The following is a 7,390-nucleotide window of genomic DNA, read 5'->3' as shown; positions in this document are numbered from 1 at the left end:
CATAGGTTAAAACAACATAAATTCAATTTAATAAAGCATAGGATAAAACAACATAAATACAATTTAATAAAGCATAAGATAAAACAACATGAATACAATTTAATAAAGCATAGGTTAAAACAACATAAATACAATTTAATAAAGCATAGGTTAAAACAACATAAATACAATTTAATAAAGCACAGGATAAAACAACATAAATACAATTTAATAAAGCATAAGACAAAAAAACATAAATACAATTTAATAAAGCATATGTTAAAGCAACATAAATACAATTTAATAAAGCATAGGTTAAAACAACATAAATACAATTTAATAAAGCATAGGATAAAACAACATAAATACAATTTATAAAGCATAGGATTAAACAACATAAATACTATTTAATAAAGCATAGGATAAAACAACATAAATACAATTTAATAGAGCATAGGCTAAAACAACATAAATACAATTTATAAAGCATAGGATTAAACAACATAAATACTATTTAATAAAGCATAGGATAAAACCACATCAATACAATTTAATAAAGCACAGGATAAAACAACATAAATAAAATTTAATAAAGCATAGGATACAACAACATAAATACAATTTAGTAAAGCATAGGTCAAAATAACATAAATGCAATTTAATAAAGCATAGGATAAAACAACATAAATACAATTTAATAAAGCATAGGATAAAACAACATAAATAAAATTTAATAAAGCATAGGATAAAACAACATAAATTCAATTTAATAAAGCATAGGATAAAACAACATAAATACAATTTAATAAAGCATAGGTTAAAACAACATAAATACAATTTAATAAAGCATAGGATAAAACAACATAAATAAAATTTAATAAAGTATAGGTTAAAATAACATAAATACAATTTAATAAAGCATAGGACAAAACAACATAAAAACTATTTAATAAAGCATAGTTTAAAACAACATAAATACAATTTAATAAAGCATAGGATAAAACCACAGAATTACAATTTAATAAAGCATAGGATAAAACAACATAAATACAATTTAATAAAGCATAGGACAAAACAACATAAATACAATTTAATAAAGCATAGGATAAAACAACATAAATACAATTTAATGAAACAGGATAAACAACATAAATACAATTTAATAAAGCATAGGATAAACAACATAAATACAATTTAATAAAGCATAGGCTAAAACTACATAAATACAATTTAATAAAGCTTAGGATAAAACAAAGTAAATACAATATAATAAAGCATAGGATAAAACAACATAAATTCAATTTAATAAAGCATAGGATAAAACAACATAAATACAATTTAATAAAGCATAAGATAAAACAACATGAATACAATTTAATAAAGCATAGGTTAAAACAACATAAATACAATTTAATAAAGCATAGGATAAAACAACATAAATACAATTTAATAAAGCATAGGTTAAAACAACATAAATACAATTTAATAAAGCACAGGATAAAACAACATAAATACAATTTAATAAAGCATAAGACAAAAAAACATAAATACAATTTAATAAAGCATATGTTAAAGCAACATAAATACAATTTAATAAAGCATAGGTTAAAACAACATAAATACAATTTAATAAAGCATAGGATAAAACAACATAAACACAAGTTAATAAAGCTTAGGATAAAACAACATAAATACAATTTAATAAAGCATAGGATAAAACAACATAAATACAATTTAATAAAGCATAGGATAAAACAACATAAATACAATTTAATAGAGCATAGGCTAAAACAACATAAATACAATTTATAAAGCATAGGATTAAACAACATAAATACTATTTAATAAAGCATAGGATAAAACCACATCAATACAATTTAATAAAGCACAGGATAAAACAACATAAATAAAATTTAATAAAGCATAGGATACAACAACATAAATACAATTTAGTAAAGCATAGGTCAAAATAACATAAATGCAATTTAATAAAGCATAGGATAAAACAACATAAATACAATTTAATAAAGCATAGGATAAAACAACATAAATAAAATTTAATAAAGCATAGGATACAACAACATAAATACAATTTAGTAAAGCATAGGTCAAAATAACATAAATGCAATTTAATAAAGCATAGGATAAAACAACATAAATACAATTTAATAAAGCTTAGGATAAAACAACATAAATACAATTTAATAAAGCATAGGATAAAACAACATAAATACAATTTAATAAAGCATAGGATAAAACAACATAAATACAATTTAATAGAGCATAGGCTAAAACAACATAAATACAATTTATAAAGCATAGGATTAAACAACATAAATACTATTTAATAAAGCATAGGATAAAACCACATCAATACAATTTAATAAAGCACAGGATAAAACAACATAAATAAAATTTAATAAAGCATAGGATTCAACAACATAAATAAAATTTAGTAAAGCATAGGTTAAAACAACATAAATACAATTTAATAAAGCATAGGTTAAAACAACATAAATACAATTTAATAAAGCATAGGACAAAACAACATAAATACAATTTAATAAAGCATAGGACAAAACAACATAAATACAACTTAATAAAGCATAGGATAAAACAACATAAATACAATTTAATGAAACATAGGATAAAGAACATAAATACAATTTAATAAAGCATAGGAAAAACAACATAAATACAATTTAATAAAGCATAGGCTAAAACTACATAAATACAATTTAATAAAGCTTAGGATAAAACAAATTAAATACAATATAATAAAGCATAGGATAAAACAACATAAATTCAATTTAATAAAGCATAGGATAAAACAACCTAAATACAATTTAATAAAGCATAAGATAAAACAACATGAATACAATTTAATAAAGCATAGGTTAAAACAGCATAAATACAATTTAATAAAGCATAGGATAAAACAACATAAATACAATTTAATAGAGCATAGGCTAAAACAACATAAATACAATTTATAAAGCATAGGATAAAACAACATAAATACAATTTAATAAAGCATAGAATAAAACAACATAAATACAATTTAATAAAGCATAGGATTAAACAACATAAATACTATTTAATAAAGCATAGGATAAAACCACATAAATACAATTTAATAAAGCACAGGATAAAACAACATAAATAAAATTTAATAAAGCATAGGATACAACAACATAAATACAATTTAGTAAAGCATAGGTCAAAATAACATAAATGCAATTTAATAAAGCATAGGATAAAACAACATAAATACAATTTAATAAAGCATAGGATAAAACAACATAAATAAAATTTAATAAAGCATAGGATAAAACAACATAAATTCAATTTAATAAAGCATAGGATAAAACAACATAAATAAAATTTAATAAAGCATAGGATAAAACAACATGAATACAATTTAATAAAGCATAGGATAAAACAACATAAATACAATTTAATAAAGCATAGGTTAAAACAACATAAATACAATTTAATAAAGCATAGGATAAAACAACATAAATACAATTTAATAAAGCATAGGATAAAACAACATAAATACAATTTAATAAAGCATAGGATAAAACAACATAAATAAAATTTAATAAAGTATAGGTTAAAATAACATAAATACAATTTAATAAAGCATAGGACAAAACAACATAAAAACTATTTAATAAAGCATAGTTTAAAACAACATAAATACAATTTAATAAAGCATAGGATAAAACCACAGAATTACAATTTAATAAAGCATAGGATAAAACAACATAAATACAATTTAATAAAGCATAGGACAAAACAACATAAATACAATTTAATAAAGCATAGGATAAAACAACATAAATACAATTTAATGAAACAGGATAAACAACATAAATACAATTTAATAAAGCATAGGATAAACAACATAAATACAATTTAATAAAGCATAGGCTAAAACTACATAAATACAATTTAATAAAGCTTAGGATAAAACAAAGTAAATACAATATAATAAAGCATAGGATAAAACAACATAAATTCAATTTAATAAAGCATAGGATAAAACAACATAAATACAATTTAATAAAGCATAAGATAAAACAACATGAATACAATTTAATAAAGCATAGGTTCATAGAATCATAGAATCATAGAATCATAGAATGGTAGAGTTGGAAGGGACCTCCTGGGTCATCTGGTCCAACCCCCTGCTCAAAGCAGGATTCACTAGATCATCTCAGACAGATGTCTGTCCAGCCTCTGTTTGAAGACGTCCATTGAAGGGGAACTCACCACCTCTCGTGGCAGCCTGTTCCACTCATTAATCACCCTAACTGTCAAAAAGTTTTTTCTAACATCTAATCTGTGTCTCCTCCCATTTAGTTTCATCCCATTGCTTCTAGTCTTTCCTTGTGCAAATGAGAATAAAGATGATCCTTCTACAATGTGACAGCCCTTGACATATTTGTAGACAGCTATTAAGTCTCCTCTCAGTCTTCTTTTTTGCAAGCTAAACATTCCCAAATCCTGCAACCGTTCCTCATAGGACATGGTTTGCAGACCAGTCACCATTCTGGTTGCTCTTCTCTGAACTTGCTCCAGTTTGTCTATGTTTTTTTTAAAATGTGGTGCCCAAAACTGTACACAGTATTCCAGATGAGGTCTGACCAAAGAGGAGTAAAGACCGATAATGACTTCACGTGATCTAGACTGTATGCTTAAAACAACATAAATACAATTTAATAAAGCATAGGATAAAACAACATAAATACAATTTAATAAAGCATAGGTTAAAACAACATAAATACAATGTAATAAAGCACAGGATAAAACAACATAAATACAATTTAATAAAGCATAAGACAAAAAAACATAAATACAATTTAATAAAGCATATGTTAAAGCAACATAAATACAATTTAATAAAGCATAGGTTAAAACGACATAAATACAATTTAATAAAGCATAGGATAAAACAACATAAATACAAGTTAATAAAGCTTAGGATAAAACAACATAAATACAATTTAATAAAGCATAGGATAAAACAACATAAATACAATTTAATAAAGCATAGGATAAAACAACATAAATACAATTTAATAGAGCATAGGCTAAAACAACATAAATACAATTTATAAAGCATAGGATTAAACAACATAAATACTATTTAATAAAGCATAGGATAAAACCACATCAATACAATTTAATAAAGCACAGGATAAAACAACATAAATAAAATTTAATAAAGCATTGGATACAACAACATAAATACAATTTAGTAAAGCATAGGTCAAAATAACATAAATGCAATTTAATAAAGCATAGGATAAAACAACATAAATACAATTTAATAAAGCATAGGATAAAACAACATAAATAAAATTTAATAAAGCATAGGATAAAACAACATAAATTCAATTTAATAAAGCATAGGATAAAACAACATAAATACAATTTAATAAAGCATAGGTTAAAACAACATAAATACAATTTAATAAAGCATAGGTTAAAACAACATAAATACAATTTAATAAAGCATAGGTTAAAACAACATAAATACAATTTAATAAAGCATAGGACAAAACAACATAAATACAATTTAATAAAGCATAGGTTAAAACAACATAAATACAAGTTAATAAAGCATAGGATAAAACAACATAAATAAAATTTAATAAAGCATAGGATAAAACAACATAAATACAATTTAATAAAGCATAGGACAAAACAACATAAATACAACTTAATAAAGCATAGGATAAAACAACATAAATACAATTTAATGAAACATAGGATAAACAACATAAATACAATTTAATAAAGCATAGGAAAAACAACATAAATACAATTTAATAAAGCATAGGCTAAAACTACATAAATACAATTTAATAAAGCTTAGGATAAAACAAATTAAATACAATATAATAAAGCATAGGATAAAACAACATAAATTCAATTTAATAAAGCATAGGATAAAACAACCTAAATACAATTTAATAAAGCATAAGATAAAACAACATGAATACAATTTAATAAAGCATAGGTTAAAACAGCATAAATACAATTTAATAAAGCATAGGATAAAACAACATAAATACAATTTAATAGAGCATAGGATAAAACAACATAAATACAATTTATAGAGCATAGGATAAAACAACATAAATACAATTTAATAAAGCATAGGATAAATCAACATAAATACAATTTAATAAAGCATAGGATTAAACAACATAAATACTATTTAATAAAGCATAGGATAAAACCACATAAATACAATTTAATAAAGCACAGGATAAAACAACATAAATGAAATTTAATAAAGCATAGGATTCAACAACATAAATAAAATTTAGTAAAGCATAGGTCAAAATAACATAAATACAATTTAATAAAGCATAGGATAAAACAACATAAATACTATTTAATAAAGCATAGGATGAAACAACATAAATAAAATTTAATAAAGCATAGGATAAAACAACATATATTCAATTTAATAAAGCATAGGATAAAACAACATAAATACAATTTAATAAAGCATAGGATAAAACAACATGAATACAATTTAATAAAGCATAGGATAAAACAACATGAATACAATTTAATAAAGCATAGGATAAAACAAGATAAATACAATTTAATAAAGCACAGGACAAAACAACATCAATACAATTCAATAAAGCATAGGTTAAAACAACATAAATACAAGTTAATAAAGCATAGGATAAAACAACATAAATACAATTTAATAAAGCATAGGATAAAACAACATGAATACAATTTAATAAAGCATAGGATAAAACAACATAAATACAATTTAATAAAGCATAGGTTAAAACAACATAAATACAATTTAATAAAGCATAGGTTAAAACAACATAAATACAATTTAATAAAGCATAGGACAAAACAACATAAATACAATTTAATAAAGCATAGGTTAAAACAACATAAATACAAGTTAATAAAGCATAGGATAAAACAACATAAATACAATTTAATAAAGCATAGGATAAAACAACATAAATACAATTTAATAAAGCATAGGATAAAACAACATAAATACAATTTAATAAAGCATAGGATAAAACAACATAAATACAATTTAATGAAACATAGGATAAACAACATAAATACAATTTAATAAAGCATAGGAAAAACAACATAAATACAATTTAATAAAGCATAGGATAAAACAACATAAATACAATTTAATAAAGCACAGGATAAAACAACATAAATACAATTTAATAAAGCATAAGACAAAAAAACATAAATACAATTTAATAAAGCATATGTTAAAGCAACATAAATACAATTTAATAAAGCATAGGTTAAAACAACATAAATACAATTTAATAAAGCATAGGATAAAACAACATAAATACAATTTAATAAAGCTTAGGATAAAACAACATAA

The sequence above is a fragment of the Phyllobates terribilis genome, unplaced genomic scaffold, assembly GCF_046119375.1.
Source record: "Phyllobates terribilis strain yellow unplaced genomic scaffold, ASM4611937v1 Scaffold_20__1_contigs__length_20440879, whole genome shotgun sequence".
Classification (NCBI taxonomy): Eukaryota; Metazoa; Chordata; class Amphibia; order Anura; family Dendrobatidae; genus Phyllobates; species Phyllobates terribilis.
Note: the sequence above shows the minus strand (reverse complement) of the source record.